Below are 12,423 nucleotides of genomic sequence, written 5' to 3' on the forward strand. Positions count from 1 at the left end.
CGTGTGCTGGTGTACTTTTGGCTGCTATGTGCCTACGTAGACTCCCTGGCGCTATACTGCAAGCATGTCTGTGTAGTGGGAAGCATAGGTTTTTTTGGAGGAATGCCCATGCATCACCCGTGGAACGCCACCTTGAGGCAAAGTAACTCTACGCAGCACATTGTACAGCTTTATGTTACAATTCATCGCAAATTGCGTCTTGCATCAAATTGTAAATTGTACCACAACACTTTGCGGCAAGTTTTCGTTAAAAAGTAACACAAAGCCGATGAAAAGTGTTTGTAAATCTGGACCCCTGAGCTTTGCTGCTATGTTTGTCTTGACGCTCACCCTGTTTACCAGGAAGTCGCTTGAGGATATCCGTCAGGATGCTAAACAGCATCAACCTTTTCAGTAACTCAAAAGCCTTTCCTTACTCCAGTCACAATGGGTGCGACATCAGGAAACCCAACAATACTGTTCTGGCCTCATGAGCCTACTGTAAAATGCATATATCCCATTCTCTTTTCTCTCCTTCTTGCACCCATCGTATGTTTGTAACCACCTCTGCACCAAAGACCAACCCACTGGTGGGTATTACCCAGAACACAACACTCACAATAAGCATCTCACAGCTTGCCTCGTACCTGTGGGCTATGCATTGCTCAATCATAGGCCTGCATTGCGCATTCTCTCTATGTACTTTCTGGGCATGAAGACAACTGCCACAGTACCAAAACACAACCCACTGGAAAACTGTATCTTTTAACATTGCCCAGGGGTCAGATATTTACTAATTGCATTAAACACCTTATACTGGAAGTTTTTTTGGGGAAATGAGGCATAACATGCGGATTTGGTTTTTATAAAATCAAAATATATTTCCTTTGACATTTTAATACACATTTTCCCTTGATACATTTTGGCAGTTTTGACCGGCCTAAGTGTTTCAGCAGTAGGCAGTGGTGGTGTGAAAATGATCACACAACTCAAAACCATGCCTTGTTAGCTCAGTGATCAGAATTTATTTCTAAACTTGAATCCAAGGCTAATAAGGCCACTTCTGTGGTAGTAAAATACCATAACATTGCACCAGATAGCATAGAATCACATCACATCACATCACATGTCGTATGTGATTGTCATCTTGAAATAACATAAGGCAATTTAATCAAGCATAAGACTTTGGGTGAGCCTCTTTTACTTTCAATTGAAGATTTATTTAATTCACAGTTCACAATCCCTCTAAACAAATGACACCAAAGCCATGTTGCCATACAGCTTAGGCTTGGGGAGAGGATCTAGCCTAACGGCTAGGGGGATCGACCTCACAATTGGGGAACATGGTTTGAGTCTCAGCAACCACACTCAACATCCTGCGATTCTGGGCAAATCACTTAATCTCCCTGGGACGGTGTAGCATTTAAACGCTAGTTAGCAAATCTGGGAATGCGGAAAAAAGACATGGGAGGATGCTTGGGAACACTCACGTTCCACCCATGGAACGTCTTTCCAGTGCAGACTGGTGTTACTCTAGATGTACTATGTGTTTCCTTGCGTGACGCAGTAGCGACGCAAGCCCTTAGTAAATCTGGGCCTAGATCCATAAGAATTCAGTTCAGATAATTTATAGGTGAGTAACATTATCTGGGAAGGGAGACATACTTATGTATGGTCAAATCTGTCAAGGAAAAAATGTTATATTGAGCCTGCCTGTCAACAGCGAAAAGACTAAGAAGGAAAAAATAAGGAGATTCAGTTAAGTACCACAGGATATCCCCACGATTGTGAAGGTACCCATCAGTTTTCGATCGGTTCTGCCCTATTCATCATTTGGGACTCCTCACACCGAGGAGAGTGGGCTTACAACCACCTGATGTCAAGAATAGTGGTTGCCCTGGTGTGTTATTTGGTGTAAGGCTGTTAACCGTGAGAACTGAATGAAAGCAGTGCATGAAAATAATAATTATAATGGTGTGATAAAGGTGAAGGAAAATAAAATTGGAGAGCAGGGAGAGAAAAAACTTTTAGTATCTCCCATGTTTCCAACGTTAAAAATTGTGCTCAGATATAGTAGGAAAACAAATATGTACTATGATTGATCTTAACCCCTTCCATGCTGGTGACGAACCCCAGCCGTCACGCTCCACGGTGCTCGTGTGCTGATGACGGCTGGGGTTCGTCACGGCCCCGCCCTGTTCGTCCGGCGGCCGCACACGGGGGAAATCGCGGCCGCACGGAAGGGGTTAAGAGGTCTTAAGATCATTCATAGTAGATATGTGTTCTTTGTTATTTGTGTGAGGAGTCCCAAATGATGAATAGGGCGGAACCGATCGAAAACTGATGGGTACCTTTACAGTCTTGGGGATATCCTGTGGTACTTAACTGAATCTCCTTCTTTTTTCCTTTTTTAGGTCGAGCGACCTATCTCAATGCGCATGCGCATTGAGTGGGAGCTCGATATATAGCGGCTTAAATAAGCTTTACCTAGACTGGCGATTTACTGGCGATTTGATGCTGTGCCCGTGCGCTTTTAGGTCAATGCGCAAGCTCATTGACCTAAAATGCGCGTGCACATCATCAAATCGCCAGTCAATCGCCAGCAGCAATCCTCCCCTGCTGCTTCACACCCTCATGCCGTTTTCCCCGCTCCGCCCCCTCCCCTTCCCACTGTGTCGCATTTCTCCTCCCCACAGCAATGCCCTCCGCCGGCCATACTTTCACTTTTCTCGTGTATCTTTTGACTCGTTTTCGTTGGGGTTGGTGCTGTCTTTTCCTGCTGCTTCACACCCTCATCGCCTACACACACACCTACAAGCATTCCTCCAAGGTGTCTCTCACTTCAATCATGTGTGTTGTGACAATCTGGAACCACCCGCATACATTTCAAAGTCCCCCGTGTATGGTTTCCGTGAGTTCGGTATTGATTTATATCAGGGTAGACTGATTCTATCTCAAGTTTTTGTCAGACTTTGTTCATACTTTTTGTAAAGTGTGTATCTGGTACTCTGGGGTATTTGAGATCATTTAAATAAGGTTTTTGTGGGTGATATTCCTTTCATGGTATTTTAATCTGCTTTGGCCTCCTTGCTGTAAATAGCACTGTTAGATCGCATGCGATATGTGGTGGATTGTTCGTTGGTGACGGAGCATAGGAACTTGTGTCTGGTGGGTACTTGTTGGTTTTTTGGTGACTAGAAACCAGACTGGTGTTATGAGGAAGACGCTCTCAGGGTTCTTTCTAAAGTTGAGTAAGAGAGGCTCAAGCCGTCAGAGTTTCCCGAGCAGTGTTTTACAGCCTCACGTGGGTGAGTTGTGATCTTACACTTTGTTTTGGATGCGTCAACTCAGAATTTCCACTAAAAGAAGAACTGAATATCAAGACTGAACTAAGTCTTCATAATTCGAAAGCAAGAGACTAATCTTACTCGGCGTCCTAGAGAGCACGAACAACATGTAAACTCCCTGGTTTCTCTTGTCACTTGGTGGAGTTTCGAAAGTAGAGGTGTCGTCCACTTGGATAAAGAGTGACTGTCTTTCCGCTCCAGCCCGTTGGTCTCCTCATGAGGTTATGATCAGCGTGGATCTGAGTTTGTGATTTACCATCATTTGTCTCCTCCGCCACGCCGCGCCCCTCGCTCTGCCCCTCACGCCCCGCATCCTCCCCCCTCCCCGCGCTATTGTCAGGCTGTCCTGTCCATTCCTCCTCTCCCAGCAGCCCCCCAGTGGGGCCGCATTCTTGCACGCGCTCAGCCCTCTGGGTCTCCCCACTTGGCTGCTCGCTCTCACCCCCCTTTCTTCTTTCCACTCACTCAATGTTCCCTCACTCTTGGCCGACCCCTCTCGCCCCCGTCTCCGTCTTTACCCCCTCCCTCACTCTTTCACTTTCTCCCAGTTTAACTCAAGCGCCATAAATCTGGAAAACGTCCTTTTGAGAAACTTGCAAGAAAAGGGTCTGTTTCCTCATTTGCATAGTCTATTCATGCTTGTGTGCGTTTCAGATGGTAAAGTAACGCTTATATAGCGCTTACCACCCCTTTCTGGGGCTCTGAAGCACCTAGCTACATTAGTTAGGAGCAAGCACTGGGTGGATGGAGGTTGTCTTGCTTTTGATCCTATGTGGGACATCCACCACCACCGCATCCACCACCACCACCACATCCACTACCACATACATCCACCACCTCATCCACCACCACATCCATCCACCACCACATCCATCCACCACCACATCCATCCACACCCACCAACACCACATCCACCACCACATCCACCACCACATCCAACACATCCACCACCACCACATCCACCACCACATCCAACACATCCACCACCACCGCATCCACCACCACCACCGCATCCACCACTTCCACCACCACCGCATCCACCACCACCACATCCACCACCACCACCTCATCCACCACCGCATCCACCACCACACACACCACCACCACATCCACCACCACCACACATACCACCACCACATCCACCACCGCCACCACATCCACCACCACCACCTCATCCACCACCACATCCACCACCACCACCACATCCACCACCACCACCTCATCCCCCACCACATCCACCACCACCACATCCACCGCATCCACCACCACCACCACATCCACTGCATCCACCACCACCACCACCTCCACATCCACCACCTCCACATCCACCACCACCGCATCCACCACCACCACCGCATCCACCACCACCACCACATCCACCACCGCATCCACCACCACCGCATCCACCACCACCACCACATCCACCACCACCACCTCATCCACCACCGCATCCACCACCACACACACCACCACTACATCCACCACCACCACACACACCACCACCACATCCACCACCACCACATCCACCACCACCACATCCACCACCACATCCACCACCACCACATCCACCGCATCCACCACCACCACATCCACCGCATCCACCACCACCTCCACATCCACCACCTCCACATCCACCACCTCCACATCCACCACCACCTCTACATCCACCACATCCACCACCTCCACATCCACCACCTCCACATCCACCACCACCACATCCACCACCACCACATCCACCACCACCACATACACCACCCCCACATCCACCACCCCCACATCCACCACCACCACATCCACCACCACCACATCCACCACCACCACCTCCACATCCACCACCACCACCTCCACATCCACCACCTCCACATCCACCACCTCCACATCCACCACCTCCACATCCACCACCTCCACCACCACCTCATCCACCACCTCCACATCCACCACCTCCACATCCACCACCACCACATCCACCACCACCACCACATCCACCACCAGCACATCCACCACCACCACATCCACCACCACCACCTCCACCACCCCCACATCCACCACCTCCACATCCAACACGTCCACCACCACCACATCCACCACATCCACCACCACCTCCACATCCACCACCACCTCCACATCCACCACCTCCACACCCACCACCTCCACATCCACCACCTTCACATCCACCACCACCTCCACATCCACCACCACCGCATCCACCACCACCACCGCATCCACCACCACCACCACATCCCCCGCATCCACCACCACCACCACCTCCACATCCACCACCTCCACATCCACCACCACCGCATCCACCACCACCACCGCATCCACCACCACCACCACATCCACCACCGCATCCACCACCACCGCATCCACCACCACCACCACATCCACCACCACCACCTCATCCACCACCGCATCCACCACCACACACACCACCACCACATCCACCACCACCACACACACCACCACCACATCCACCACCACCACATCCACCACCACCACATCCACCACCACATCCACCACCACCACATCCACCGCATCCACCACCACCACATCCACCGCATCCACCACCACCTCCACATCCACCACCTCCACATCCACCACCTCCACATCCACCACCACCTCTACATCCACCACATCCACCACCTCCACATCCACCACCTCCACATCCACCACCACCACATCCACCACCACCACATCCACCACCACCACATCCACCACCCCCACATCCACCACCCCCACATCCACCACCACCACATCCACCACCACCACATCCACCACCACCACCTCCACATCCACCACCACCACCTCCACATCCACCACCTCCACATCCACCACCTCCACATCCACCACCTCCACATCCACCACCTCCACATCCACCACCTCCACCACCACCTCATCCACCACCTCCACATCCACCACCTCCACATCCACCACCACCACATCCACCACCACCACCACATCCACCACCAGCACATCCACCACCACCACATCCACCACCACCACCTCCACCACCACCTCCACCATCCCCACATCCACCACCTCCACATCCAACACGTCCACCACCACCACATCCACCACATCCACCACCACCTCCACATCCACCACCACCTCAACATCCACCACCTCCACACCCACCACCTCCACATCCACCACCTTCACATCCACCACCACCTCCACATCCACCACCACATCCACCACCACATCCACCACATCCACCACCTCCACATCCACCACCTCCACATCCACCACCACCACATCCACCACCACCACATCCACCACCACCACCACATCCACCACCACCACCAAATCCACCACCACCACATCCACCACCACCACCTCCACCACCTCCACATCCACCACCTCCACATCCACCACCTCCACATCCACAATCACCAGCAACACATCCACCACCACCACATCCACCACCATCACCACCACATCCACAATCACCATCACCACCACCACCACCACATCCACCACCACCACATCCCCCAGATCCACCATCACCACATCTATATGTGTGTGTGTGGCTCTGTGTGTGTGTAGGTGCAAATGCAATGTTCTTGGATTTTCGTCACAATAAAATACACTGAACATAATCTTCACAAAAGTTATTTACAAACGTTTAAGCTATTGCCATTATAAATTACAATAACTTCTATTTAAGTATTAATTATTTACAAAATTAAAAGCCATTGTTATTTGTAATATCAATACATCTAAGTCACGTAAATACAACACACATTGCATTACAAATGCTATAGGTGTCACATTTGCGAAAGTTAAAACTATTGACATTGTAACTGACAAAGCTATTAATTTTGCTATTTTTAAAACCAGCACAAATAAAAAAAAGTTGTCATTTACAATACCAATCGCTCAAACTTTCCTAATGCGAGACCTATTGCATTTCCAATGCTTGTTCCTTCTTAGTCTTTTCGCTGTTGACAGGCAGGCTCAATCTAACATTTTTTCCTAGACCCACAATCACCTTTTTGTGTATTAACTGTATGATTGGGGTATGTGATTGTATGTGGTCTCTAAACCTACCCTTGGACCCTCTTTCTAAAATGGTTGTGTTATGGTCAAATATGTCACCTTAAGATCAATGTGTTCTTATTACATTTGATCGCTAAGATAGTATTTACGCATGGGATAGGTCGCTGCCTTTTAAGTTGCCATGGGCGTAAGCATGGTTTTTGAGTGATAGGAGGAGTGGGTGGCTATATTTCATGGACCAAGGGTAATTAGAGTATAGCTAGGCCCCCATCCAATACTCCTTTCCTGTGCTTCACGGTTTTAGTCACTAGTCGTTAGCTTGTTTAAATAGCTCGGATTCCAGGATCTTGAGAGCTGTCCTGACCAAGGAGAGCAGAGCTTCAAAGGGCATGTCGCAAGACTTTGCAGCTACAACATTTGTTTACAAATTGCATGTCCATGTTTCAGCAAGATGTGCAGATGGAATCCAGATTCTGCACACGACCTAGCCCCTTATTGCTTGCACCAGAAGGTTTTGTGGATGGGACAGACAACTTTTAATGAATTCCTGAATGCAGCCTTGAGTTATTGGAGCGTTCCTTAAGGAGTTATTTTGAATCCCTTCAATTTCAAGTCAAGAGATGTTGAAATGAGTAGACCGCCTGACTGGTGAATTTAGCAGGGCATGCTCTTCTGCTAATGCACAATTAACAAGCCTTGGCAAAGCCAATTAGTCTGAAGTTGACAGCTGACCTTTGGCTCTGCCAATGCTTATTTTGTTTGTGAATGTTTTTTGTATGCAGGCACGCCTTGTATGAAAACAAGCACACATTCTACCAGTAGGCCCTGGCTCTGATGGGGACTACTTATTGTATGCAAGTGCACATTGCAGAAAAGCAAAATGTCATCACTCACAGTAAGGAAAACCAGTAGCTGATGTGGGCTGACCCAGTGTCCATGTTGTAAGCCGCAGGGGCAGAAGCAACATTTGATTGATGCTACAGTAGACCAGTGGATGAAGTCGGGTGACTGAAAGCCCCTGAAAGTATGTACAGTATATATGTTTTTATTAAAGGCAAAAGGTCTTCCCTAACGTGAGGACTAAATAGGTCTGTTTGAAAGTTACCCCGTATAATACTTTCAGTGCTAACTTGGTTCATGGTTCTGGAATAACCATCCTTGTGGAATTTGTAATGAGGTTGGGCCTTTGTGCGACTATCAAATCGGGTCCCACATTGCTGGAAATGCAAGTGGTAAAAATAAGTCAATAGAAATACCTAACACTGCAAATGTTTTCTTAGATTTTATTATTTATAAGCAAAATGGCTTGTTCCGCCAGTTTTTTGAGACCAAAAAAGTGATTTTGATGGAATCACTTTTTTCACTTCCATTTATTGTGCTACTTTCTACCATGTTTACAGCACTCCCACAATATGTTTATATTTTGTAAGTGATTATAGTCAATGGTGCTATATGGGGGTGCCAGGTTGTCACTGGCCAGTATTGCACCGTAGCCGCTGCCAAGGGTGTTTGTTTGTATGCAACAGCTTCACACACCCCTTTAGAGGTTTATTAAGATGAACCTTTAGCGCCTCCTACATGATTCCTTCCGTTGATGTCAATTTACTAATACAACTATTTGACAGGCTGACTTTGCCACAGAGTGACGTTTCTGAGTAGGTGCTAGACTTGTTAGCTAAAGTGGCCACAGACTTTGAATCCCCTTGGCCTGGTAGCTATGGTTTTCCATGCCGATTCCTACCCACTGCTCATTTAATGCAGCACTTGTCTCTGTAGCCTAACTACTTTATCTACTTGGGACATGATTACATTTTTAATTAATTAAAAGTTTTTCATAATAACCAAATTTTCTGGGGTCCGGCACATTGTCATAAACCATATACAATCTCTATAATTTGTATTTATGTAGGGGCTTGTTCACTAGCGTAACACAGCTTAAAGAGGCCCCCCTGCAAACTACATCGAGGACCCCCCTCCGGACTCAGTCAGGCGCTGTTACACCAGGGTACTGTGCTGAGGGGGCCCCCTGGAGCTCGGACCCCGCATCGTGGAGGTTTCGGGGGTGCCTTTGCTACGCCACTGGGCTTGCGTCTCATGTTCTAGGGCATTAGGGGCAAATCAAACCTTGGGACAAATCGTTGATAGGGCACCAATTGATGATTGCAAAAAGGATTTAACGTCATTGAATTTAGAGGTGGGTATGCCATGAATTTGAAAGGTAGAGCCCAGCCAGAGCCCGGCCAAGGGTCACAATCTGTGAGTAGGGCCTTAAAAATAGTTGGCATGTAAATCATGTAACAAAGATTATTTTGGAATAAAATATGGTGCCTTCAATATTAAAACACGGTACAAAAGGGGGTCATTCTTTATCACACAGAAGCGTTTCACCTCAGCACATTAGATTATATCATCGCATTTTGAAGTATTTATTAAAAGTGAGGGTTTTAATCATGAAATGAGGAACGTTCCTGCACCCGACTTGATGAGAATGCTATTAGAGAACTAAGATGCAAGCCAGGGTTCATGTATATCTTATATGTGGACTCTAAAACTAGAGAAAGGTTTTTGTACAGCACACATTCTGAACTCATGTATTTGGAGGTGCTCTCATATGTGATAAAATAAAACAAAGTTTGGTGAAATAGAGGGCAAGAGCAAGTGCTAGCATTGCTTGTGCGTCACGCAAGGGGTCACAATGCAACGCAAGCCCTTAAGTTAGATTTATTGTGCCACACAGATCCACCTTGCATTGCTCTGCATGGGATAGTAAATCTTGAGTAACGCAAGGCAGAGCACATCGCTGCCTTGCATTACTCTGCGTGGGGAACGCATTTCGTGAGTGGGGCATGGATGTTGTCACGCGTCCACCCATGGTTTTAGGTGCATTCCTAGATTTACTAAGATTTGTAACCCTGCCAATGAGTCAAAATGCTATGCCTTTCAAGGTGAGGCATAACGAGAAAAAATAGTTTTTTTTCTCCATGTTATTTCCTACGTCTATGTGCGCTGCAAAAGGAAAATTCTTCTGAGGGATTGTTTTTGTGTAGGACGGAGTACCATGGTGTAAGGGTGCTTGCGTTGGCACTTGACAAGCACAAGTGCGCCAGCACAGAGTGAGAGAAGGAATGCACCATGTGTTAGTAATTATGGTGCATTTCTGCTCTCTCCGTTTGACACAGTGCTGCAAGTTGCCTTTACATCAAATGCTAGTTAATCCGGGCCTAAGTGTTTGCCTAGGATCACAACATTTGGTAAAGAAGGGACGCTGGGATTGATGCCAGAGTTTCCAGTTTCACACTGTGTGGTTCACCCACTAGATGGGTATCTCTTTCTGACATCAAATGTTAATGCTTTGTGCATAATTTTTGGATGATGAGATTAGAGCACAAGTGACAGGCATAATCCACATTATATTTTCGGCAGTTTCACGTAGCAGGAGGGATGAACAAGAGCATCGTAACAGACACAGAGCAGCTATATGCTTTTTTCAGGCACATGAACATTTGCCAGGATTCACAGGATGATGAGCCAAGGCTGGTATTCAAGCTCCCCATGTTACATGTCGGCAGCTGCATGCACGTCACCTCCCGTGAAAGCCAGGTTTGGCTTTAGACTTGAGGGACTCATGATTGAAAAGTGTTGCATCGCTGCGTGATACCAGCGATGCAACACTTTTCAGTGCGCCCTCCTTGCAGCTCCTTGGATGCGCGTATGTACTGTACTGCGCTCCATGTCGTAAGGAGTCAACAGATACGTCAGTATTCCTGACATATCTGTTGGCGTAGTAATGACGCATTCCTGGAGTGTGCGCAAAACAGACTTAACTCCAGCAATGTGTCCTTTCACATGGGGAAAGCCCCAAGTGAAAGGCCTGTGTCAGTCTTACGTCTGCTGTGAGGCAGGTGTAAGGATTTGATGCAGTGGCGTCCTAGAAGTGGGTAGTGAAATCTGATAGATTTCACTGTGCCTCTTCTACGGTCCCTTGTTGCAGGGGAACGACAACCCTGCATACATTATACCTGACACTAAATCGGACTGGTAACTCCATCACAACTCGGATATCCCATCCGCCGAAATTAAAATTCAATAGGATATAATGGGATTTATTTTTCGGTGGATGGGATATCCATCACTGTTGTGAGAGAGAAACCCGTCCGCCAAGAACTAAGTCAGGGCATTAGTTACTTGAAAGTATGTGAAAAGCTTTAAAATAAGTTTAGCAAATGTACCAATAAATATGCAAAACTGCTGGTCTGACCCAAGAAGAACAGAAACTGCAGCTGTCTGATGTCATTATTCAGTAATAGTTATTGATCAGAGACAATCAGGCAAAATTGGGACATTATAATTTGAAGTGGTCACTGATTTTATTTTCACTGATGCTTGCAGTCTGGATTCTGGATGAGTTCCCAGACTCCTTTGCACTGTCAATATTGAAAGTGCTCATAAGAGAGTCAACAGGACATACCATATAATCACAGAATGATCGCCTTAATGATTCTAACTGGTAATGTTATTACTCATTAGAACCTCTTCCAAAATGGCATATGACTTCCTTCATGTCACTTAGATGGGCTGCTTTAAGAGGAGTTCAAAGGGGACCTAATGTTTTAGCAATGCCAAATTTATCTTCGATGCAAGTTGGAATCCATGAAATTTGGATGGGAAGTCCTCGAAGCCACCTTGTGCTGAAGTATGGTCACCTTGTTCAAATTTGTTTAATTGTTCAAATCTGTTTAATTATAACTAAATTCGATCCTGTGAGATATCTGGAACTTTAACCATGCTTCTCCTTCTCATATGAATTCAGCTGTGCTCTTCTAAGGTCCTTTTTCATATTTAATAAAAAGAAAATTATAAGATATGGGACATTCAGGTCTGCCAGGCCGGTTGCGTTAGTGTAAGATGAATATTATTGATTTGGTATGGATATGAGTGATCCTACGACTTTTGGCTACAAAAGTGCATTCAGTTTTTTCCTGACTAAATAATTATTCAGGAAGACAGCCCAAGATGCCAAGAATAACCTCGAGGATAACAAGCAGTCATGGAATTGAAAATACTAGGAGGTACATGGATTGCTGGGTAACTGAATTTC

This window comes from Lissotriton vulgaris, chromosome 6 (assembly GCF_964263255.1).
Source record: "Lissotriton vulgaris chromosome 6, aLisVul1.2, whole genome shotgun sequence".
NCBI classification, from domain to species: domain Eukaryota; kingdom Metazoa; phylum Chordata; class Amphibia; order Caudata; family Salamandridae; genus Lissotriton; species Lissotriton vulgaris.